A 26,713-nucleotide genomic window follows, 5' to 3' on the forward strand; every position below is an offset into this window, starting at 1 on the left:
ATGGCTTTCCATTTAATCTGTGGGAAAATTGGATTTATGGAACGGGAGCAGGAGCACAGAGCACAGCCCATAAAACTGGAAGAATCATATTTTTCTCTTCAGCAAGCAACTTTTAACAGCTCTGCTGGGTGCTTATTTGCAGTCACAAGGCAAAATTTTTTCTCTCCGCCGTTTACGACCCTTTTACTCATTTCTGTGACAGAGGGGGGTGGTTTGGAGCTCTCGTTACTGGGTGTTATTTGCTCCAGGGACTCCTTTGATATGCAGCCCTCCGCTCCACTAATGTCCCCATTAGTCCTGATTGCCTCTGCAGGGGGTGGGGAGGACTCCTGTAGCCAAGTGCCCGGGAAAATCCTTCTTGAGCCTTTGATATTTTCTTTGCGATGTTTTCCTCATCTTCCACGAGCTATCAGTTTGACTTTGAAGTTAATTCCCCCTCTCTGGGTGTTGTCATTGCTGTCTCTGCCTACCTGGGAGCTGGATGTCGCACGGAGCCACCGAACAAACCTCCTCTCCCCTGGTCCTGATGTGAGCGAAGCTTCCAGGAGTTGGCAGAGGGCACCGGGATGGGCACTGCCCGGGGCTGCTCGGAGATGCTGCACGGGGAAAACGGGGAACAGAAATACGGACGTGGGAAAACCTCACACACAGAACACCCCCCCGAGAAAATGGTTGGGGACCGAGGCTGCTTGACAGCCACAAAGCACAGGGGGAGGCCAACTAAAAGCAATAAATAACAAATCGGATGTCGGCCTAAAGTATTCTGGGGTCCAGGTGCTTGTTCATGCCTTGAGAGGGGGGTGGGGGTTCACAGGGCTGAGCTGAAATGGTTGGAGGTTTCCCAGTGAAATGTCATGAAATTCCTCATCGTGGATAGACTGAAAAGAGTAAGCTGGAGATTCTGTTGCTCCGTTTTTCTTTTTTTTTTTTTCCCAACTGAGAAGCAATGTAGAACTTGGAATGGAAATTAAGATGAAGAATTAAGGCTTCTTCTCACACATCTCCTACCTAGACAGAACAGCCCCTGTAATGCAGCTCCATATCCCCCGAGGCATCATTTTCTTTGCAGGTTTGTCATAACTGCTGCGATTTTCACTGTGGCTAGCAGCAGAAAGGACATTTTTAAATACCCAATAAGGAAAGAAAACCTAACCGAACTGTTTTGACTTGGGAGAAGTCTGGGAGGATCCAGAGATGCTCCAGACCAGCCCTCAGGAAGCTCCTGAGGAGCTGGACAGACCTCCCCCTGCAACACCCGAACCACTCCGGAGTCCCCCCGGCTCTGGATTCACCCTTTCCAGGCACATTTCTGCAACACGAGATTCCCAGAGCCAGGCACCGAGTTGGTGTCACCACCCGCGGCTCCTCGGGCTCAAAGCCATCACCTCCCATCACCTCCTGCCTCCCAAACACCAAGCAGGGAAAAAGGAAAAAAGGAGAAAAAGGAAAAAGGGAGGAAAAGGAAAAAAAGGAGAAAGGAAAAAAAAGAGGAAAAAAGGAATCACTGCCAAGGACAGGACAGCAGCAATAACATACAAACACAGCAAAATTCACCCAAACGAACCCAAGCAGAAGGTCGGACCCATTTTCAGGTGTTCAGGTGTAACAAAAAGGCTTTCCAGCTCCATCCTGAGCTCTGCAGGAAGCCCCATCCTTCCCCCACCACCCCCCTGCCCCTGCTGGGGTCCCAGGGGTGGCCCTGGGGTGACATTTCCTTCCTGGGTTTGGGCTCCTGCAGGGTGGGGAGGAGGAGGGCACCGAATGGGGATGCTGTGCTAATGAGAACATCTGTGTGCCTGAATCAGTGCTGAGCAGCTGGGAGATCTAAACCAGCCCCGAGCTTCTCTAAACACTCAGTAAATACAGAGTTAATGTCTCCCGGGATCAATTTATCATTAATAACTTATAAAAACAGGATTTGATCCACACTGGAATAATAATAATAATAATAATAATAATAATAATAATAATAATAATAATAATAGTGGGGTGGTGGTGGTGGGGAAGACAACAAACCTATTCGCAATTCCATTTTTCCCCCTCTCTAAAATTCAGTAAAGTGTTTCTTGTGTGACCAGATCTATTTAGGGAAAGCAATTATTACAGTTAAGATGTATTAGGCTGCAGTCCAAGCAATAGCTTGAAATGCATTTTTCCAATACATTTTCTTCTAAGTTGGGCGTGTGAGGTCTTGATTGTAACTCAGACAACAACAGTTTCCACTGTTAAAAACGTGTGTTTAAAACTGGCATTCTCTGCCATCTTCAGCTGAGGGGTCAGCTCTGCTTCTCTTCCTTCCACTCCTGTGCCAGCCACTCGTTTAACTTGCAACGACACTGAGGAGAACTTAAAATACTCTGTTGTTTATTTAATCCACTGTCTGCAGTCTCCAGTTCAATTTTTAATCATGCAGAGCTCTGAAACTGGCAGTTCAGGCTCATACAGAAATGAATTTTCCATCCAGTCTTAGCTACATCTCGGAGAGACTATTTTCAGTCTTAATTAAAATCTATACACCAAACCCTTCCATCCTCCTGCTGAAAGCAACATCAATGCAAATAAAACAAGCAGCAGCCCCCAGGCTTTGGAGGTCCCTTCCAAGCCAGGCTGTTCCATCCCAACCTTAACACAGATCCCTAACTTTGTGTTTTTTCAGGCAAACAAACCAGGAGGCAGGCAGAATCAATAACTAAATAACAAACAGGTCAGATCATTAGTTTAAATATTTTACTCACTGGCAAAAGGTATCAGCTCTCATTGATGTTCTGTAATATGTAGTTAGAGAGCAGATGGTGCTTTACAGAAACCTTTGGAGTGCAGGAAGGAAAAGAACAATCCCACCCGTGGCAGAAAATCTATTCTTGTTTCCCATCAGTTTTTTTTTCCTAGGAGGAGCCCACACACATCAAGGAATGATGCACCTCAAGGCTGAGCTCCCAAATCCCCAAACCAAACCAAGCCCCAACCATTTATTTATCTGCTCTTGCCCTCCCTTTGCTTTCATTTGCATGGAAGTTCTTCGGCTGAATGGAGGGACAAGGAGGGGATGGAGCTGCTCACTCCTTGTTCTGCTGATGTAATGACAACGGGAGGATTATTTCTTAATTTTCAGTGTGGTAAGTGGGTAATTATTGCCCAATTAGGCTTGCTATTAACCTCCCTGTACCTCATTTTGCCATCCATAAGAGGAGAATAACAGCACTTACCACTCTCCCCGGGATGTTGTGGAGATTTTTTAGTTCATGCACAAACAGCACCAGGAAAAGGAAAAGCAGAGTTATTAATGAGCAGGTGTTGGTAGCATGGGTACAGCTTGGTTTCAGCTGCTGCAGATGACAATGTACTTCTTTCTTTTTAACTATGAAATAACAAGGAATTAGCCAAAAAAATAAAAAATATCCCCTAAAACAAGAACTAACAACTAAGTTGAAGAAATCCCACCAGTCCAGTGCCAGGCCACAATCTCAGTATCAAGGGAGGGAAAAACGGAAGAAATAGAAGCCCTACATGTTGGTTAATATTTTTTTAAAACTGTATGCAAGTTCTATCATATCTGTAGATGTTACACAAGTATCTATCATACCTTCTCCAGGCATCCATTTGTGATGGACAGACAAGACCCCAGCCTCTCTGTGGGAGGATTTTCTCCACCAAGGAGCTGGTTCATTTCCAGGAAGGTTTTCTGAGGCTCAGCTCGGGTCCCATGGCAAGGTTTGGGTGATATCCAGCAGTTCCCTGGAGCTCCTTCTCCCTCTGTGAAACTCCAGCCCTCATCCTGCTGGGTCATTCACACAGAAACCCCAAATCACATCCCCTTCCAACCCTCCCACCCATCCCTCCCAGGGGGTCCCCTGGCCCAGCAGACACCCAAGAGGAGAAGGGGGTCCCCTGACATCCGGGGGTGCTGCTCACTGAGAAAGCTCCTGGGCTGCATCCCCAAACCATGGCCAATAATTCAACCCCAGCACTGGGAGAAGGGGGAATTTCCCCCAGCAGCACAAACTCCACAGCATTGGCTTTTCTTTCAATAAAACAGAAGAACTGTTACCTGGGTCAGCTTGCCTGGCCCAAAGAGAGGAATTGATCTGACTGGCAGTCCCGAGGCTCTAAAGAAAGAGAGTGGTGCCTTAATAACTCTCCTTTTGTGATTATCCTGAGGATAAATCACTTCTCCCATGGACACACCTGCTGCTCCAGCACAGGAGATTAACACGTGTAGGTGCACCAGGAATGTGTTAATGAGGTATTGATTTTTTTAATTAAACTTTACTGGTATCGTGTTTGCAATCTAAGTGAAAGCATCATTAAAGTAATTAATAGCAACCAGGGGAGTGTCTGCAAGTACCTGCAGCAGGGGGTGGGCAGTGCCACAGCCCCCATGGTACCTGCAGGGATGAAATGCTGGGGATCACTGAAGAGATAATCAATACATTAATTTTAAAAATTAAAATGAAAAAGGCAAGCAAATCCACACTTTTTTTTACACCAAACCCTAAATCAAATTCAGTTGTTACACGTGGTATGAATAATAACAAATATGGAAAAAAAAAAAGTAATTGTGATCATAATCACAGAGCACCTGTGGAAACTGGGGAGGCATTTATTGACTGAAACAGAATGTTCAAGCAAAGTATTTTTTTTAAAGATAGTTGTGGTTTTTTTCAAAGGAGCATGTAATGTTCTCTGCACAGGGAAACCTGTGGCAGGTGTCATCCTTGGGCTGGCAACGGGGCTGCAGACCTGGCTGCTGCCCATCAGCTCCAGGCCCTTCCACAGCTTCCAGTTCCATCCCACACCTCACAGTCCCGTCTGGCTGTGGCAAACACAAACATCAGACTCACCCCAGCTACGGCTTTCTGGGGCTTTTTCCAAGACTTGTTCTGCTCCTTTTTACCCTAGAAGAGAGAGCAAGAAGAAACTCTGAATTCTTTTGCTGCAAACCCAAAGCAGGAGATGTCCCAGCTGAAAAGGAGTGGAAGGGTTCCCAGCTCTCCCATCCCCCGATGAAGACATCTTCTCTTCTCTTCCCTGCCCCACCCTTCCCTTCCCTGTACTTCCCTTCCCTTTTTCCTTCCCATCCCTGTCCTTCCCTTCCCTTTTCCCTTCCCATCCCTTCCCCAGCTCTGTCACGGTCCCTGACCCCGTACCGCCCCATGTAATTACCCTAATGAGATGCTGCTGATGGTGGGGACAGCCGAGCCGGTGACTTCAGGGCTGGGGTGAAACTCGCTGCGGGATCGCAGGAGTTTGTATGAACCTCAGCTTCCAGGTTCTCGTGTTCCCACCCCTTGGCACCGCTCCTCACCCCGTGTCCTGCCCGGGGAGGAACAAAGCCCTTGGGCTGCTCTAAAATGGGTGCTTCCTTCAGGGCTAATTAAGCTGATAATTAAGGAAGGGAGCAGACCGAGGGATGGGGAGGTGGTGATGCTGGGGGGTAGGGGTGGGGGGTGGGGGGGGGGGTGCTGGGGCAGACACCGGGACACTGAGCCGGGTAAAACTCCTTCATCTTCCTAATGAACCTCTTCTCTTCCAAACAAGGTAATTCGGGATTTCATGGCACACGGGGGGTTGCCGTGGAGATGTGCTGAGCTGCCACCACCACATCAATCACAAGTGTGCAACACCAGGAGATGCACAAACCCAACCCGGGGGGCTGCAACCTCAACCCCGGGGCTGTGACCCCAACCCGAAGCTGTCTCCAGATCAGCTGCAGGGTGAGGGCCTTTAACAGTGTTTGGGCCTTTAATTCCGTGGGACTTTTAATTGCCCGGGAAGCTTTGGGTTGGAGCATGCAGCAGGAGGATGCTCAGACGTACCCCGACCTTTCAAACCCTCCAGGGGCTTCTGGTGACGTCCCGAGCCCACAGGGTTCCAGAGTCCATCTGGTACTGTGCTTCCCGCCTTTCCTTAGGGAAATTTAGGAGAATTCTGGTAAAAAAAAAATATCTCAGGAGCGAGCAGCCCAGCAAACCCATGGCTTTTTGCATATATTATTATTAATAAATAATAATAATAATAATAATAGCATTCACACCAACATCTTTAAGAAAAAGGAGCCACCAGGCACCATCCTCATAGGAATTTGCTTCCTATGCAAAGCACAAACCTTCCCCATTGAGGACTCCCAGGGGTCTGAACAGAACTTTTCTCGGCAGGTCCATTCGCTGCTCTCAGAGGGAACCCGAGTGCCAGGGAGAGGCGGAACCTCTGGGCTCCGGGGCTGCCTTATTCCTATTCCAGAGGCGACAGCACTGAGCAGCCACAGATGGGGCTGCAGCAGCTCCCGAGGATTTCTCGTGGTCCATTGTGCTCTTCAATCATCGACACTCAGGTCTGCTCGTTAAACTTTTTGACAGTCCAGGTGTTCCCGTGGGAATAAATAAGGATAGAGCAGCATCAGATGGTTTCTTTTTCCTTGTCCCCTAATGGAAATAACAGCTCTTATCAGACCAACATGACATCAGGTAAATGATTCTGGTGCAAATATCCACCAATTTCCATAATGCTTCAATGCTGCATTTCCATAATTTCATACATCCCTTCTCCTCTTTATTTAACAGTTCTTTGCAGACAAGAGCTCCGAAGCAGTGAGCGTTTGTGCAGGCTGGAGACACCAGCAAACACAGAGAGGAGGGGGAAAAAAAAGAAACCACCCCACCCTTGAGTGTCCTGCAAGCTTTTCCTTTAAATGCAAAGCTGCTGCAGCTCTGCTGGGCTCTCCCGCCAGCTGCTCACCCCAAAGCACTGCCCAAGATACTGCACCCTCTGCACCTCCAGGTCTGCACAGCAAAGGGATGACTGACAGAGGGGGAACACGTGGAAGCTGGGCCACAGATGAAGGTGACCAAAGCCCTGATGCCACGAGGACAAAGCACGGGTTCTCCTTTAGGTGCAGGATGAGTCCTTTCCCCCGGGGTCACTGCCGGGGGCACCAGGACACAAAGGCACTGAAAAGGTGAGCACAGGTGAAGGTGGCAAAGTTTTTGGGACAGTCAGGAGTAGAGTGACAACTTGGTGAGGTGGCAGCTGAGAAGCCCCCCAGCTCCATGAGTATCTGCTCGTCAGCCCTGTGCCAGGATCCAGTTACTAAAGGAGGCTTTAAAAGCAGAGCATCACTTCAAGGATAATGAAATTTCATGAGGAGAAAGAATATTAGCTGTAAAGGTCTCAAAGCACTGAGCCACTCTTGTCAGGCCTCACCTGCTCTGTGGAAACCCAGGTTATGATTTCCAATCACAGCCTTTGACAACCCTGATGATAATGATTGGATTTCCTTCCATTACTGCAATCTTCTGGAGTTAAATTCTATTTTTTTTTTTTAATAGAGAGGCATAAGGAGAGCGTTTGCCTACCTGAAACCACAGGGAGGGGAGGGCTTCTGCCTAATGGCTTTTAATCCAAACCTATGTAAATTTGACAGGCTGGTCCCTGACATAATGAGATCTGTCAAGCACAAGTCCTGGCACTCCAGCTGAAATGTGAGCAGACATTCACATTATCTGGCATGCCACAGACAGACAGTGCTGTTAGGGAAGAGAGGAGAGGTGACAGAAGTGTCCCCTTCCTTTCTGAGCACTGATCACATTTCATGGTGCTGGGGGCCAGGAGCCTCTGGCAGGAGAATCCAAGCAGCATCTCCCATTCCAGCACAGGGAGGCTGCAGAGCCCTGGGCTCCTCTCTGCCTCTGGATGCCAGGAATTGCCTCCTGGGGCTGAAAGAAAAGGGTTCCTGGAGGGAGAAGGAGAGAAGGGAGGCACTGGTCAGGGATGTCCACTCGTGGGCAGTGCTGTGACACCTCACACCTGTGGGACAAGTGGCATTCCTGTCATTCCCCCCTCTGGAAGCCACCCTTCCCTCACCCACCCCCAGAGAGCATCCTCCAGCCCCCTGCTCCCATCTCTCTCCCTACAACCTGCTCCCCAGCACTGGATCTGTATCCTGGTCTTCTACTGGGATCTTATCCAGCAGAAATAAATAAAAGGAAGAACTCCCTTCCCCTGCAGCACAACACTTACAACAGATGAAGCCACAATGCTGAGTCTTTTTTTTCCCTACTCTTGTTCTCTGTGGCTCTGAGTTCCTTTCCTTCCTCCCAGGTTGTTTTTTTCCTGCTGTTGTAATTCTCACCTTTTGATTCCAGTGACAGTGGAAATGGGAAAAGGCTCTTTGTCTGCAGGTCAGTTTGGGGCTTTGAAGACCTTCAGGGGTTCCCAGATCTGACCAGTGCCAGCTCCAAGCTCTAAAGGTGCAGAGCTGACTGCTCCCTGCTGGGGCAGCTCTGGGACCCTCCTGGCTCTGCCACAGGACACAAAGCAGCAGAATTAAGGCTCAGAGCTGAGTTCTGCAGCCCAGGGCAGCCCTGCAGCTGGGGCTGTGAGTGTAAGGGACACAAACACCCAGCTGGGCTTTGTAATGAAACCTGCAGGGACGGGGAGGTCCGTGAATATTTGGCTCCCTCCAGAAGGGAGTTGACAAAAAAAGATGAAACTCCTTATTCTGCTGCTCCCCAGGTAAAAGTCCACTTCATACCTGAAGAAGCACTGCCAAGGGCCAAAGTCAACCAGAAAATAGCCCCTAATTCACCCCAGGAAGAAGGAGGCTCTGTATGATTGACTTGGATATGTCCAAGCTTCACAATGCCAGAGCATCCCCACCTCTGCTCCTTTGGCCTTCAGCCTCTGGAGCCTCAAGGCCATAACCAAGCCAAGAAACTACACCTCAGCTGCTGCTTTAAATATTTTATTTTTTTTTTTTAAATACCTGGAGATTCATTTCTGTGCCTGTTTAGCTCAGAATCATTTTTATTTCCCACCGAATGAAAAGGTCCCACTGGAAGCTGCTATTTCCTCAGTGAAGTTTCAGGCATCCTGGTGCCCTTCTCAGCTGCTCCTGTGCAAGAGGTGAAAGCCCTGGGGTTCCCCTGTCCTTGCACACCCTGGGCTGGGATCTCAGGGGGGTGAAACAGCAGCAAAGTGTGGCAGGAGGGACACAGCTTCAGGGAACCTTCCTGCTCACTCCCTGCTCCAGTGGGATAAATCCTGCCACAAAGTTCTCAGCCCTGCTCTATCCACAGGCAGACATAATCTGCTGGGAGAATAAAGCCCATCACAAAATCAATGTTACATTTTTCTGCACTTAATTTATCTCTTTCATTGATTACCCCACTAAAACTGTTGGAGCAGAGCTCCAAGAGAAGATCCAAGTTATAAAGTTATAAATCCACACAGTTAAGATAACACTCCAGATCCTCAGGGTCTTCATGACAAACTGCTTTTGTACAAGCCCTAAAATCAACTAAAATATTAAGTGCTGCATTTTTTTCACACAGTGCAAAAACCTGTTTTCATGTTATATGGAGACACTCCACAGACGTTAATTAAATTAAGCTAAAAACATTTTATCATGTTATAATTAAGCAGCATCCAAAATTCCACAGATGAAAACAATTTGTAATAAACCCTAGCTTAGAGGATTAGATGATTATAACATTTGCACAAAGAAAATATCAAACTTTTATGATTTCACTGAGAAGGGTGGGGAAAATCCAATTTAAAACTGCTTTGCCAGAGAACCCCACAGCAGAGCATGGCTTGCATCACAAGCAGCAAGGAGTTTCAGTGTTTCCACAGCCAAACAAGCCATGTGCCTGTGAGACCAGAGTGCTGGGGAACCTACAAGTTCCCAAAGGGACTTTCTGTGGCATTCCCAGAGCTCCCAGGGCTTCTTAGGGGGGATGCTAACCTGACACTCATCAGTGACACAAAGAGGTCCCAGGCTGGGTACCAGCAGGCTCAGGACAGGTCCCAGAGCATCCCCCTGCAGGGATGCCAGGGCTGGAGCTCCAAACCCAGCAGCCTGATCACCACTAATCATTGACATTAAGTTAATTGCTCAGCATCCTCACCCGAGTCCCACCACAGCTCAGGATGCCCAAGTGGGAAGTTCTGATCCTGGGTAAAAACACTGAGTTTTGAGGCTCCTGGGGCTCTCCCTGCTCCAAACCAAGGTTGCAGGTTCCTGCCAGCAAGAGCTACATCACAAGAGCTGAGCAAAGAGCATTCTCTAGGAGGAGCTGGCAGAGAAGGGAAACACTGGGAAATTCTGCTCCCCTGAAAAGCTCCAAGCAGCACCAGAGGCTGCAGGGAGAGCTGAGCCACTTGAGCAGCATCCTGGTGACTGGAGGAGAGGAGGAAGCTGGAGGAACACCAGCTGCACAGCACATCCCCCAGCCCTGCAGCACTGGAAATCTGCACCGTGCATCTGCCAGGGCAAACACCTCCTGTAAACCCTGATGGGCACTGCCAGGCCCCAAAGCCCTCAGCCTCTGGGGGTTTGCAATTCCTCACTCCTCTCTTCCTGAGTGCAATAAAAACCCCACCCTGGATGTGTTTTCTCCAGAGATTCTTGATATCCACACCAATTACTGCACAAATTCTAGCAGGTGAGATGCTCCCCTCTCCTCCTGGGAATGATATATTCAATTACTGCCAGCAGATACACATAAGTAGGGGAGCAAAACACAAATTCTTTTTATTTCCACTCCACGCACCACTGAGTATTTTTATGCAGGGGTTTTTGTATTAAAAAAAAAAACCAACCAAAAAAACAACAAAAAAAGCTCTTGCCTCCCAGCCTCTGCAGTGCACAGTGCATTTGTAAGAATAATTTAAAATCTGCTGGAATGTTTTTGTCTCTAATGACCTAGAGAGTGATGCCAGGCTGTTCTCTGGACATCTGTTATTGCAGGGAGGTCTGCACCCAGGGATGAGGAATTCAGCTCCTGCCTCATTCCAGGTCACACACAAGAATGTTTCAAAGCATCAGGGCATAATTTGCACAAATGAGGATCCTTGGGAGTTTAGTGCCTGATCTAAGAGCAGCTAAATTATCATAAAAACCTAATAGCCTGTCTTTACAGTTCCTGGTGTTTAAAGTGACATCAAAATCAGCCACTGAGCCTCTCCCTGCCTGGAAGCCTCTGTCTGAATGAGGGATCTGTGACTCAGGGAGGGGACTTCTCCTCCAGTCCCTGGAGGATTAAACCACATTTACACCCACTGCACAGGGAGGTGAAACCTTGGGGACCTTGAGGAATGCCATGTTTGTCCTCAATGTCATATTTCAACCTCTTGTGCCAAGCTCCTGCTTCTACTCCACATCAAAGTGACTACAGAGAACTTCCACAGGCAAAACATGGGGAAGCTGTGGGCTGGATCCAGGGCTGATGAAGTCAGAAGAAACCTTTCCTTTTCCTCTGGTGGGAACAACACTTCCAGGGCTGTCTGGCTGACCTCAGGAGGTCTCTGACCTGACCAAGCAAGGGTCACTGTGGAGTTCTGGCCAGGTTGGGTCTTGAAAGCCACCAAGAGCAGAGACCCCAGCACGCCCTGGGCCAGCATCCCATTATCCTTGTGGTGAAAACCTGGACCACAACTCCTTCTCCCTCTGCTCCCATCCCATCCCACCACCATTCTCTTGGAACTGATTGGGTTTTGTGGGTTTTTTTGGTGTTTTGACTCCAGTTAAGGATCAGACCAACAGCTCCTCATAGGAGGCCAGCCAGCCTTTCAAATCACAGCCTTGTTATTCTGGCAGCTCAGCTCTGGGTACAGAAGCCAATTATTGCTGCTGTGCATGCGTTTGGGGTTTTTTTGTTTGGCTTCATTTTAAAGATTTATCAACCCCTTCTTTCCTAGATTGCTTAAAGAACCTCTCAGCAGAACAGTCAGAATGGATCAGGGGGGTGAAGGGGAAGTGCTGGGCACTGGCTGTGGAGCAGCAGCACACCAAAATCCTTAATGAAATACCCAAGGACACACCAGCCACCAGCAAGCTTTGTCCTCCTCTCACCACCCATTTTCACATTCCAGAAAAGGAAGGAAAGGTCTAAAACCAGCATTTGCAAAAGCTGAATCTCTGATTTTATCAACCTGCCACGCTCTTCAGACAAGAGAATTCCCCTTGCCCTGTGCTCCTGTGAAATCTGAGGTATCAGACCCAGCCCCTTCCTTCACAAGAAACTTTTTTTTTCCCCTCTACTTTTCCTTTTCAGCTTGCAGTAGGAGCAAAGGCAGCAGAGGGTTTGTGACCCTCCTTGGGTGGAAAGCAAAATGGATGCTGGGCACTGACACTGCTCCTGCAGCCCAGAAAGGAGAGAGCCTGGCAGGAGCTTTTCTGCTCAGCAAACAAACAAACAAAAAAAAGTGATGTTTGATTCCCAAGTCCTCCTTTTGTTCTGTGCATGCAGGGATCCAGATGACACAGGAGGAAGATTCCCTGGGGAAATATTCAGCTTGTGTGGTTTGAAGTGGAAATGTTCTCCTGCACTCTGGACCAGGCTGCTTGGAGCCCAGACACTTTGATGTGTGCTGGGGCCAGGGTAGCTCTGCACCTTAGAACCAGTGCTACCAACTCCTCTTTTCCTTTGCTTTCCTAATAAACAGCTGCCTGGGAGAAGGATGGGAGAGAAACCAGGAGGGGAAATGGATGCTGAGATGCCAGGACATGGGATGCTACCCAGGCAAAGGGAGAGCTGAGCTGTGCTGCTGGGGACAGAACCATCAGAGCTGGGACTCAGCAGCACAGGAGCTGCCTCATTTTAAGGAGTTTCCCCAGTTTTCCAGGCAGGTGACACAGCCCAGGGCTCTGGGGAGGATACTCCCTGCTCCTCCATCCCATCCTGCAGGGATTCTGCCCTCGTGCCAGCAAGCACAGAGACAGAGGGGGCAAAGCTCTGAGCTGCAAGAGCCTAAAGTGGCATTTTTCCTTTATGATGTGACATAACCCAACACCAGGTTCACCATTAAAAAAGAAAATTCAGCTTGTAATTTCCATTGCTATTAAAAAGCCTGGGAAGCCTCCTTCTGCCTGTGCTCTAGGAGTTTACACAAAAGTTAGAGAAACACCTGAAAAATAATGTAGATATTTACCAAAAGTAAAGCAAGTCCTTATCATGAAAAAAAAACAAAAGCAAAGCGAAGAAAAGCTCTTTCTGCCTTTGCAAAGTGCCTGTAACTGTTCCATACAGCCCACAGTTGACTGACTTGATGAATTATTGACCTCTTGCCTCTCTGATTTGAAATGAAAACCCATCAATTGTGGGCCAAGATTAAAGCAGCAATTTAACCACAAATTGCTGAAAAGAAGAAGGAGACACTACAAGACAGAAAATCACCAAACACACAGTGCCCACCAAAATCTGCTGAAAACACCTCATGGGATGCAGTCTGTGGGACTGCAGCTGCCCACAGCTCCCTGGGCCTGGTGCATCAGCCCCAAACTTTTTATCATGTAACCTTGAAAAATTTCTTTATTTTATAGTACTGCCTGATTGAATAAAAATCCAATTCACTCCTAAATTCAAGCAATGCTTTACAGAAGTTCACCAAAACCAAAAGAAAGCAAAAAAGCAACAGCCCAGAGGAATCCAATTGGAGCAGGGATGAGCTGAAGCCTGAGGTTTTCAGGGATGGGAAATTCTCACCCCCAGCTCCTGGGATCTGCAGCTTCCCTGTGTGAACATCACAGAGGGAACGGGATGGAGCAAACCTCCCTCTGCTCACCTGGAAATCTCAGGTTTGGGCTCTTTTCAGGTCCCAGCAGCTTTGATGTGCTCTTCCCCAGCCCCAGGAGGCAGAAGCAGAGGTTCTGCTGCTGGGCTGGGGGGGTTACAGGCACCTGGGGGATGCTGAACCCCAGGCTGCTGCTCCATGAGATCTTCCATTCCATTCCATTCCATTCCATTCCATTCCATTCCATTCCATTCCATTCCATTCCATTCCATTCCATTCCCTTCTCATCAGGCACTGCAGGCTTCCCAAGCTGCAGCTAATTATACAAGATTTATCTGTACCACAACACCAGAATTAGGCAGGCAGGAAAGCAGCTAAAATTTATTTTGGAGGCTTTGTTTAATAAAAAGGTATAAAAAAACCCCCCGGATTTATACAGAAATAAATAATTTCTGAAATGTGTAGCTAAAAGGCAAACGAGGGAGGAGTTTAGCAGTCAGGGGTTTTTTTCTTTTCTCCCATCCTTTTCTGCTGATACCAGGGAAAAAAAACAAAACAAAAAACCCACTAAGATCTGAACTTCTGATGCAGGGAGGAGTCGATGCTCCTGGTAGCCAGGAGGCGGCTGCTGCCCCTGCCCAGTGCTCCCAGGAGCCTCATCCCCCTCACAGAGCAAAAATTCCTCCTGTAACCAATTCCTATTTCCTCGCAGGTGTTTGGTTGAGGAGGAGGTCAGAGTGAGATCAAACCCCTGCTATTCAGACCTCCAGCTGATCAGAAACCCCTGCAGGAGCCAATGCTAAATTGCAGCTGGCACCAGAGCCCTGCCCAGGCTCAGGAGGAGCAGGATCAGTGTGAGGAGGAGGGATGGAGCCACACGGGGAGGACATGGAGAGGTCAACCCAGATCCCATGGTCTGAGCCCACAAACTGCACCCATTTACACCCCACAAATGCACCCAGTCCCTCTGGTGTTACACAGCACTTCCTCAGAAAGGTTCCTTTGGGTTTACAACTGGGAGCAGCTGGTGAGCAGCCCTTTCACTCACACTGGACAAGACTCTGACTCTCCCACTCCATATTTTTTTTTTCTAATTCCCTGCTTGATGAGAAAATCCTTCTATCAATGTTTCCAAACCACAACTTTTAATCCCAGCCATTTATTTTACTCCTCTGAATTCTGTCAAAGATCCCTTTCAGTCTTATTTCTCTAAAAACAAAACCAAACCCCCACCTATTCCTGACCTCTCCATCACCCTCTGCTGCAGTTCCTTAGCAGCATTATTTACCAGCCCAGCCCCACACCTGTGACAAAGGTGAACAGAACACCACAGCATTTGGGGAGACATGAAGGCTGCTTCCTACACGGGCTCTTTCCATTTTTTCCCTGCCGAGATGGAAGCATTGGTTGTAAAGAAGGTGAGAAGAAGGTGGAAGCAGCAGTCGGAGCTCCCCAGGGAGCAGAGCTGAGGATGCTCAGGGCCAGAGCAGCTGATCCTCCTCCAGCAGATGGTGGGGGACAGAGCCAGGAGCTCAGCACAGCCCCGGGGTCACCATGCTGGGACAGCCAGGACTCGGGGGACACCAGGGAACCCGCGGGCAGCCCCGGGGGGTGATGCTGGGGAGGGTTTACAGGCAAAGCTGCCCCACTGCCTGCAGATCTCAGCAGGAGGGGAGAGGAGGGGGAGATCCCTGGCAGCCCCAGCTCAGGGCACAGGTTTGGGGTGCTCCTGCCTCGGGAAACGCGGTACCCTAAATAATGAAGTGTAAAGCCCGGCAAGAGCAGAGCCGGGCTGAAGGCGGGGAGGGAAGGGGGATGCGAGCAGGTTCTGCTCTGGGCTCTTCTCACCGGGGGTGGCAGCACCGGGGAGGAAATTGCGGCGGACTGCGGAGAGCATCCCGCTGGGAGCCGGGATTGCACGGCCACGGGGAGAGGGATGAGGTCTGCACGGTGACAGCAGTGACAGAACACCGGGAAAAGCTCTCGGGGAGCAGGTTTGGGGCTGCAGGTTCTGCCCTCAGCTGGGACAGGAGCGTGACAAGAGGCAGTGCCACCTACCCAGCACCCAGTCTGCAGCTGGGGACACATCCCATGGGACAACCCATCATGTCCCAGACCTGGGCCTGGCTTTGGGTTAACAGAGGGGACACCCCCAGTGTCCCTTCTCCAAAAAAGCAGAAGGTAAAACCTCCCCAGCTCAGTCCTGCAACCCACACCCCTGACCCCCAGGGGAGAGGGGAGGGAGAAGGACCCCAAGCTCTGCCCTCGGACACCCACACGTGGCTTTGAGAAGGGACAAAGAATTAAAGCAGCTCAGGGTCTGTGTCACAGCTGCTGGGGCTGTGTGGGTCAAGCCCTTGAGTCAGAGGCTGCAGATCTATTAACTGGAACATACAGGGGGACAATAGCTCAGGAGAGAGAAAAATCCTCCTGCTGCATGGGAAAACAAGGCCTGAGTGCCCCAAGTCCATGTTCCTCTTGACTTCAGCAGAAGGAAGATAGGTGGTGTCTGGGGAGTCTGTAGAGAGGAGGTTGATAAAGGTCTTGGAGTACGGGAAGGGTGCTGGGGAATGAGTCCTCCCAGGAGCTGTGCTGGGCTCAGGTCCCTCCCAGAGCTCCTCTGATGGGCAGGGTTTAACCTGCTGCTCCCAGCTGGATCCTCAGATCCTGTGGAACAGCACCAACCACTGCCCCTTCCAGCACTCTAGGAATTCCCTTAGCACCCCAAGGACAGCTTTGAACTCAAAGCTACCCTGGGAGCAGCCAGGCAGCCACCTCAGGACTGGATTCCTCCCCTTCCCAAGCAGATGAAGCCAGGGATGTGGAGCCACCTCCAGCTTGGGGTCTCCAGTAGCATCTGGGTGACTTCTGGAGCAGAAAGCAGCAGAGATCTCATGTACCCCAAGCAGCTCCTGAGCTCCAAGTACAACAAACTGAGCACAAAGCATCCCTGGGACCAATGCCATGGAAGCAATCACTGAGCCTGAAGTTTGCCAGAAACACAGAGTGACAGCTGAACACAGTGCAGTTCTGCAGTTCTGATTTGGTTATCTTTTTTTTTTTTTTTTTTTCCTTGAGGTTTGTGCAGCTGGTGGCCTGGCAGTGACCCAGTGTCACCTGGAACACGTGTGGCCTCACCATGAGGCACACATCCCAACCAAGGCTGGAAGTGCTGGACAGCAAGGCACCTTCCTCCCTGCTCCAACATCTCCTGCCAGCTGGATGGTTTGGGAAAGCAGCTTGGAGACCCAGCCCTGAGGATGGAGGTGAGCACTGGCTGACCCCAACCTCAGCCCTTTGGCTTCTCCACACACATCCTGGTTTGTTCCTCTCCACTTCACTTCTTTCTCCCTACATTGAGTCTGTTCCAGAGCTGCTGTCACCCCAGCCTGGCTCCACCAGCCCCCCCAACACCCTCATGCTCTCTGCTGGTTCTCCAGCCTGGAAGAGCAGATGCCTTCTGATCCAAACTCAGGCTGCAGAGCTCTGGCATTTGGAGATAAAGAGCAAAGCACCAGGCAGGCAGCTCCTCAGCTCAGCCTGCTCAGGATTCCCAAATCTGAATTTGCTTTTCAGATGCCTCTCCAGCACAGAGCAGCCCAGAGACCCCCCTGCACCCTGCATGTCAAACCAGAGCATGGATGGGCTCAGCAACCTCCCAGCACCTGGAAAATCCTATTAGCTGCACCACCACTTGAAGACCCAATTTGAAGTGGCAGCCAGAGCTCCTTCTCCAAGCTGATGGAGGCATTAAGGAGCAGGCTCACCCCTGGGGCCCTGAGGACTTCATTTGTGTAAAGCTCCCTGGCAAGAAGCAGGGATGCAGGAGCAGGCACCCTCTGCTTCCCAGCACCTTCCCCAAGCACAAAGCCCCACAGTGGGGTTTGTGCCTGAGTGCAGGCACTGGAACCCAGCAGCATTTTGGGCAGATTTAGGGAGCTCATTGAGGCTGATGTGCCCAAGGGCTCAGCACATCTCCTGCCCCCTGAGCCCCCTGGCAAACTGGGACTGGGAGCCTGTGGGAGGTGGGTGGGCAGCACCTCCTCCAGCTGCTTCTGGCCCAGCACCCAGTTTGGGGAACACAGCGACATCTTGCAGACCCCTCCAAAGTGAGAAAAGCACCCAATGCAACAACCAGTTCACCTGGAAGGTGAAAAGCTCTGTGCTGTGCTGCCCTGTCCAGCAGTTTCTGGATTTGCAGCAGATTTTGCCTTTCGGAGCCAATGCTCATCCCCAGAGAGTTCTGACTGATCCAGGACTGGATTTTCAAAGCCACCCAGAGATCCTGGTTTGGAAGATGGGAGCCTGTTGCCATCTCCCTGCCACAGGGAACACTTGGGCTTCCCACTGCAAGGAGGGGTGGGTGAGCATCTTGTGCCAAGCAAGAACATCCAGGGATTGGAGCAGCTGGGGAGCATCACATTGGAATGTTTCCCTTCCTCAGAGGTACCCCAGGCCCTCAGGATCCTCTTTGCTACCAGTGCCCATTGAATCTGGGCTCCTGGGGACTGTCACCTGGTTTGGGGATGGTGCCCAGGGTGCTCCAGTGCCTGACAGCTTGAAAGCATCCCCCAAACCCGGGCAGGAGGAAGGCAAGGGAAATTAATTGGGTTTGAGTGCCTAGAGAAGGGACTGAGCCAGATACAGACATCTGGACACGTTTCTCTAGGCCAACAGCTCTTAATGTTAAAAAAAATAAATCTCCCAGTCTGAGTTTATCCCAGCACTCTGCTCCCTTCCAGGCTCTTGTCCCCTTCACACAGGAGCAGCTGATTATCCCAGCCACAATTCCTCCCTGTTTATCCAATTGAAACATTTTGTTCTTTTTAATCTTCCCTTCTAAAGTTCTTTGAGCCCTTTCATCATTCCTGTTGTACATCCCAGGCTGGGCTGTAGGACACAGCTTGCTGGCCTGGTGGGGCTCCTGGTGACAGCAGCAGGAATGAGCCTGCCCAGCCTCACAGAGACCACTTTGAAGAGGCAAAAAAAGATAAAACCAAACCCATCCTCCCTCTCCAGACAGGACCAGGAAAGCTGCTCCCAGGGGACACCCATCCCATCCCCTGCAGCAGCTCAGATGCAGCCCCCGAGCACTGACTCCTTCTATTTCTGGTACCTCACACCCTGTAAACCACCAGAAAATTATTTTATCTGGAGAGAAAGGAATCTGCACCTCTAATACTTTATAATTCCTGATTATTGGCAGTTGGCTGCTGCACATCAGCTGTTTCTCTGGTGGAGCAAATTGCTATTTTCATGTTAAACAAAGCAAGGCTTTCTGCAGAAATCAGCCCTGTGACAGGTCAGCTGAGAGGCAGATTAAACCATTACAGAAATGCAACATAATTGGATTCTAGTCAACCTAATATGTTATTTCTCTGAGAATAAATTACAATTACCTGTTGTAAATAAAAATGCTTGGACATACTTACAGATCCCTGGCAGTAACACAGCAAATCCCAACTGGGATTAAGTGGATCACTGACCTGAAATCTCATATTCCTTTCTACCATGAAAAACCCAGAACTGATAAATCAAATCCATCAGATTAAGAGCTGATCAAAATATTTACTAAAAATTACAAAACCCTGAGGAACTCAAAGCAGTTCATTTTAGCACTTGCAGTTATAATTTTGACTCACCAGATTCAGAGTTCAATTGTTTTCAACTTTTGTTTGACAAGTGAATAAAACTCCTCCAGCCTAAGCTCAACTCTGCTCCCCTCACCCAACCCCAATCCCTTTCTCTGGAACTGGGCATTTTCTGGGCCTCATTTTGCCCCAGGAGGGGGTGAGGAGCTGCCCAGCCCTCCCTGACCCCAGGAGGAATCCTGGGCAGCTTTGTCCTCATGCTGTAGAGCACTGCTTCACCTTTTGCTCAGCTGAAGCCCCAAGGTGATTTATTTTTCCCCATCCTAATGAAAAAAAAAAATTAGAAATAGATGGTGCTACCCAGAAAAAAAAAGAAAAGAAGAAAAAGAGCTGCAAGCTGGCTGGCTTCAGATGGCATCAATAACGGGGGCGAAGGAGAAGGGTAGAAAATGTATTTTCATGTACTACAGATATTGTTCTTCAGAGACAAATGATACAGCAAACACAAGCTCCCTGCCAAGATATAAATATCAAGCTGCTGATCCCAGGCTCTGTCTCTGGGTGCCAGAGGAGGGTGCAGAGTTCCAGCTGTTGCCTCCGGTGTCACCCACAGCAAAGGTGCTGAGGGGCCCATTTGTTCTCCAGGAATAGCAACGTCATCACTGAAAAAATTCCATGATGACATTGGGCTGTCCCAGCTGCTCTCTCTGGGAGGCAATGCCAGGTTCCAGCTGGAGAAGTGCTAAGCAGGGGGCATTTTTCAAGCCAAAAGCACTGCTAAAGCCCTTTGCTCTTTTTCTTTTCACTCTGGCAAAACATTTGCTACCTGTCTCCATGCTGACCAGAAAGAGAGATTTTTTAAAAAATTATGATGATGATTTTTTCCCTTAAAGCATCTGCAGAAAGGCCTCTCCATGTTAAGGCTATCTAATGAATTTGCACACAGCCTGTTATTAATCAAATAAACCAGACGTGCTGAAGATGAAGTGAAAAGGAAACACTTAGAGGAGCTCTCCTCCTCCAGGCTGGAGTAAAAGGATAGCTGGCAAGTGAGACAGACTTTACTGGAAGAGCAGCTTCTGTAGTGCTAATCCCATCTCAGATATTTACACGCTTTGATTTTCACAGCCATCAGAAACCTCAGCGGACAAAAGATGTGTGAGAGGATCCATTAGGCAGCGAAACCAGAGCCAGAAAGATGCAAAACAAGGAGAGGAAAGGAAAGATCCCTCTGCTCCCCCCCAGCTCTGATGCTCTGTTCAGTCCCCAGCACTCAGCCCAGCACCTGGAGCATCCCCCCTGCCAGGAGGAAGGGAAGGATTCAGGACACATCTGCAGGGACCCCCCAGGGCATTCTCTTTTAAAAAATCGTACTAAATACCTCCAGGAGAAGCAGAAACTCCAGGGCTGCACACATGAACACACCCCTGGGAAGAGACCAGAAGAGGCTCCAGGTCTCCTCCTGCAGCTGAGGACCAAACCCAAACCCAAACCCAAACCCAGCCTCATCCCCTGCCCCATCCTCATCCTCCCCCAGGAGAGCAGGAGCTGGGGAGGGAGCAGAAGCTGTGCAGGGTGCTGGCAGCAGAGACAAAGCTCTTGTAGCAGCCAGGTCAGAAAATCAGAGCCATGAGGTTCTGCAAGAGAATCACCAAGTCCTGAAACAGGTGAGAGCAGAGCAGGATGGGGACAAACTGCACCCTGGGCTGCCAGAGCCAACACATCCAGCACCCACAGCCTCCCCACCCCTCAGCTGGTAACAAAACCCAGCTCCTTTCAGATCCTTGCACACCAGGACCAGGGGCAGGACATCAGGGATGTCCTCAGGATGCAGGGGAAGCATCGAGGATGTCCCCAGCACCACGCTCCAGCCCAGGCTGGAGAGCACACGAAGGACAGAGCTCCAGTCCCAGGGGATACAAAGGGCTCTCGATGCTTCAAAGAGAGAGAGAAAACTTCTCACCCAGCAGGGCCTGGCCCCTGCAGACCTCGACATTCCCTGTGCAAGACCTTGAGGAGCTCATCAGGGGCTGTTGGCAGCCAGCATGGGACAGGGCAGCAGCTTGGAGGGTCCCAGCCCTTCAGGGTCCATCCCAGCCCCTCCAAACCCTGACCCTGCTGATGCCCACCCAGGGGGGTCCCACTCCACCCCACCACCCAGCTGCTGTCCAAGGAGAGGGTTTCAGATCCCTGTTACCCATTTTAATTTGCTGTTTATTTAACCAAACTGACAGAGACTAATCCTCATTCTCCAGCAAAACCCAAAAAGTGCCATTTAATTAGAACTGATGCCCTTCAGAAGGTTTCCAGGCTCAGAGGAGGAGGTTTGAACACTTTGTGTAAAACACGAGGACAAACTCGGTGCTCAATTAGATGAGGAAAAACTATCTGGAAGGGACCATAATTTCTGTGGATAGTTTAAACTTTTGCACGAAGGGGAAAATACAATGAGTGGAGGGAAAAAAAGTGTGTTTCCTAGATCTGGCTATGCTCTGCAGTCACAAAAAAATGCATTTGGAGTTTAATTGCTTCCAGTAGATTTACTGAAATGACATCCAGAGCTTCTCTTTAATTTTCACATTCAAGAATTAAGATCACAAAGACAGAGGAAAAAAAAAAAACCCTGGCTATCTCAGCATTAGGAAGCCCTTCCTAATACGTGGGATTTCACATGGCAGATTTTAGAAACTAATGGGAAAATTAAATTCTATTAAAGGTTCTGACATAAAACACAAAGACAAAGCAAATGGTGATCCAGGGCTGCCTTTGCATCACTGTTACTCCCCTCACACAAAGCCTTACTGCTGTCTCTATCTATAATTTATTAGAGAATACATTGGGCTGCTGAAAGGACTCCAAGTTAATGGGTACAGATTTAAAACAAAAAAGAAAAGGGTTTTATTGCAGGAATCCTTGGCCTGCTGGGACCCTGCTCATCTCTGCCCATCCCACGCTCCCAGCACTCTTGGGGTACAAGCTCTGACTCTCTCAATGTTTTATTTCTGTTTGTAGCCAGGTGACTCTGCACCCCTCTGCTGGGTTTTTCTGATGCATTTCTAGTTCTGCATTGCTGCTTTAGGTAGATGTCTGTGTTTTAAACTGACTGTGCAGTGCAGGGAAATTATCAAGTCTTTTATTTAAATCACTGTGGCAGAGCAGAACATGACAAATTGATGTGTGGGAGTTGAATGTTCTTAATTTTCTAATTAGCACTTAAAGAAAAAAATTAAATACACAACCAAGCCAAGAGGCCCTTGCAACAACAAGCCCAGCAAATGCTTCTGCACACTGGAGTGGTGAGGTCTGGGGCACCCATGGGTGACAGCACCAGGGAAACTCCAGGGAATCCTCCATCTCCAGGTCACTAAATCAAAGCTTGCAAATACCTCAGATCCAACCCAGAACACATCCCAGGCCCTTTTCAACACCCATGAACCTTCCCAAGGCTTTTGTGCCCTCCCAGGGCTCCAGCCAGCCAGGAATGCTTGGATTGATCTGAATCTAAATTTCCCAAGGGAAAAATGACCCAATCCTTGCTTTGTTTGGTTCAGAAGTGTGAAAACACTTTGCACCATGGGACTGCACACCCTGGATTTCAGAAGTCAGGTTCTGGGTTTTCTTCTGGAAGCCAGAACTTCATGGGGATGCATTTCATGATCAATGCATTATCTGCATCCTCCTGAAGCATTTTCCCCCTCAGCCAGTTTCTTTAGGCAGCAACCTCAGGTATCAATCACCAGGCTGAACGGAGCAGGAGGATGCTCAGTACCTGGGACTGCAGAGATCACTCAGCCCCAGGTTCAAGAACAATTGCTGAGGCTCTTAGCTGAAAGATAACCTTATTACTCAGCACCACTAATTACTTTTCAATGCATTTAGGATTGCAGCCATGCATCCCAGGCTCAGCTCCTCATTTCCAGGGCTTTATGCACTCTCTGGAGCATCTTCAGGGAGCTCCGAGATGCAAAGGCTTCCCCAGAAAGCTCTTTAATGGATCTGGGAAACAAGAGTCTTACAAAAACATGCTCCTTAATGGGTCTAAAAATAATCCTGCCCTGGTACCTAAGCAGCTCTTTAAAACAGCAGTATGAATGTTTAAAAGGAACCAACTTCAAACAACAGAGCTTACCTCAAAAGCATCCTGCATCTCCCCTGACCTCCAGCTGCAGACCCCTTCCCAGCCCCTTTATTGCCCTCTGGGAGGGACTTGGGTCCCACCTAGTGCCAGGTGGCTTCAATGGGCTGGTTCATTAGGCCACTCAGCTAATTAAGGTGGGTTTTTTTGTTTTTTTTTTTTTTTTTTAGGGAGTTGAATAGTGCAGAAGCATTTATGGAACCATTCCAAAACTCTGGTCCCAGTCCTGCTTGGAGCTGCATCATTATTGTGTTACTGGGTGTTATTGCACAAGGGTCAGCTCTGGGTGTGCAGTGGGACAGGACAGGACAGGACCCCAGAGCCCACCCATGGGCAGCCCCCAGCCTCAATTCCTGCCAACCAGGAGCTGTGTGCACATCCCAGGGAATTCCTATTTCTGGCTGACCCTGGGTGGGCTTTGGGTTCAAACCCCGGGAGGGGGGATAAATATCAGCTGAAATAACCCCAGAAAGTGCTCCAACAAATCACCTGCAATACATGAGGGGCATCAGGAGCAGCCAGACTTTGGTTTAACTGCAATTGCTCAAGACTTTGCAGTGGCTGCTGTTGGCAGCAGAGCAGGAGGAGAAATCCTGTGGCATTATTTTGGTTCAGACATTCCCAATATTGTGCTAATTCAAGGAAAACAAAGGGAAAGCAAAGCTCGAAGAAGCAAAGAGAGCAAAACCTCTCAGCATCCCTGGCACAGGCTGTCCCCACCATGGTGACATCTGCCCTGGGGTCTGGAGCTGCAGCAGGGAAGGGTTTGGGACAAACTTCTCATGGGGTGCAGCCCAGGCCCCTCAGCAAAGCCAATCTGTGCCCTGTGTCACCTCCTCACCCTCAGCTGGCAGAAACCCCACGGGCACAGCAGGACACAGATCCCTGGTGGCCTGGAGTGATGCTGGCAGAGGCACCAGCACCCTGCTCCCCCTCTGCACAGCATCCAGAAGACAAATCTCTGTGAATCTGTTGTTCCTTCAGGGCACAAGTTAAAAAAAAAATCACACAAAATTCAATTAAAATAATTTAGCTTAATCTGCTGTTAAACAATTAAGGCTCTGCTGAAATCGGGGTGGAATTTACATAAAAATTAAACTCACCCGTGTACACTACTGAGCCATTTCAGAGCCACCACTAATTTAATGGAAGCTGTTTAAGTGGTTTGTTATCAGTCTGCTTGTTGTGGGCTCCATCAGCACCAGGGAGGCAATCAGAGCACACCCCACACGAGCCACTTGTGCCATAAAACTTAATGAATAGGCATTTTCCTGTCTGGTTTTCTTTTATTATTCTTATTATTTGATGCTGCTTTGTTGGCACCTCAATCCAAGCCCTGCAGCTCCTCTCAGAAGCCCGGGGCAGCAGCAGATGCCCAGCAGCCCTGGGAGCATCTCAACAGGATGCTGCTGAGCCAGGGACAGGCTGTGCCACCCTGGGGACATGTCACCAGTGTCCCCACAGAGCTGGGTGGGCTGGGGGCTGCCCGGTCCCTGGGAAAGCAGAAGGTGCTCAGGGGGCTGGGAGTCATGGGAGCTGACCCAGAAATCCATGGGAGCAGGGAAAAGGCGTGGGAGCCATGGGACAACCAGCAGGAACCCCGAGGGAAGGTCTGCACCCCCCATCCCCTGCCCCCTCCCGGGTCTTTCTCCATTTAAGCCCCAATCCCAGGGTGTTCCAGCCTGGGTTAACTTTGGATTTTTGTTTCCCAGGTCCCAGCAGTTTTCTGCCCAGGAAAAAAACCAACCAATCCCCAACCAGTTCGTGTCTGGGATGCATTTCTGTTTGGGAAATGCCCCTGGGCAGCAGCCAGGTTGGTGCAAGGGCTGCAGCTTTCTGATCCCTGCTCTTCCCCCCAGGCTGGGTCTGACCCTCTGGTCCCCCCAGGGGATGGGGGCTGCTCCCCCAAAACCACTCCAGGTGCTGCCAGATGGAACCACAAACTCACAATTTCCTTCCACAGGGTGAAGGGCAGCCCAGGGAGAGGGGGGGGACACGTCTGGAGAGGAGGGGACACGTCTGTGATGTGCCCCTGGGGACAGCAGAGGTGGCACTGGGGCCATTACTGGATTCCTGGTGTGTCACTGCCCTCAGCTCCTTGCTCCCCACACACCAAGAACTCTGCTTTGTTACCAACCAGAATCCACTGCTCTCTGCCTGGGAAAGAAAAAAAAAAAAAGCCAAAACCAGCCAAACAACAAAACCCCAACCTGACATTGTATTTCTCATAATAACTTTTAATTGGATTTTAGCTCTCTGCCTTTTGTTCTCCATCTTAGCCTCTATTGGGTTTAATTACAAATCCATAGCTATTTGTTATGTGGCTCTGGTTTGATATTTTGCACTGACAATTACATTTTTATTCAAAGGGGAAAAAAAATGCATTAGGAAAAAAATAGCAAGCGACAGGCTGGTTGTGTGAGCAGATTAATTGAATCCCAGCTTCATGAGCATTTGTGATGAATGATTGCACACCAGAAAGGGACTGGAGCAGCCTGCAGGTCCTCATTGCAACTGGTTTGCACCAGGAGAGATCAGCTGCAAAAAACCCAGCACAGCCACAGAGCCCTGAGCTGAGCCCCAAAAACTCAGTGCATGAGGCTTCAGAACCTGCTCCTGCAGCAGAGCAGTGAGATGGGAGGAAGAGCTTCAGCTCCCTCCTTTAGAGAGCAAGGACAGCACATCCCTGCCACGGGCCCTTCTTTGGAGAGCTGCAATGGAGTTTTAATTATTCATAACTCTTATTAGCAAATAAGGTGCCATATGGTTTTGCAGAAAAACAGGGAAGTCTTGGACAGGAGAGGCTGCAGCTCAGAGCCACTGCTGGAGCAAAGAGGCAGCAGGAAAATAACAACAACCAAGCCCAGCTGTGACAGCCACAGCTGCTGCAGGACAGGGCACGCGTGGCCCTCTGGGGACACGTCAGGACGCTGCCACCCAGCAGCATGGGGCTCCTGGCACCAGCACCCCAGCATCCCCAGCTATGGAATCACCTCCACCAGGATCCATCCCAGCATCTCCTGACCACCAGCCAGCATCCCCAGCTATGGAATCACCTCCACCAGGACCCCACATCCCCCCAGGCAATAAAAGGAGAAGGACCCTGATGCAGAGGAAACCTAAAGATGCATTTAAAGGCCCAGCAGCCTCCCAGCACCTGCTCCAGGGCTTTTCCCTGCCCTGTTAGAAGTCTCTGCAGGTCTCTGGGGCTCTGCTGTGATGCTGTGCAGCTCCGTGCAGAACCTGATGTGACAGGGCACTGAGCAATGCAACCTGACAAACTGGTGGCCACACTCAGTCCTGCTGGGAAAGCAAATTCTCCCTCCCCAGGCACCATTAAATGGAGTTTGCCAAGCACTGGAACTCCTCAGCCACCCCAGTTTGCTCCTGTCACCTCACATCAATGTGAGAGGGGGGAGGATGAGCCAAGACCTGGGGGGGAAAAGGAAATGCAAGGAACTGCTTGGGAGGCTGG

This window comes from Calypte anna, chromosome 13 (genome assembly GCF_003957555.1).
Source record: "Calypte anna isolate BGI_N300 chromosome 13, bCalAnn1_v1.p, whole genome shotgun sequence".
NCBI classification, from domain to species: Eukaryota; Metazoa; Chordata; class Aves; order Apodiformes; family Trochilidae; genus Calypte; species Calypte anna.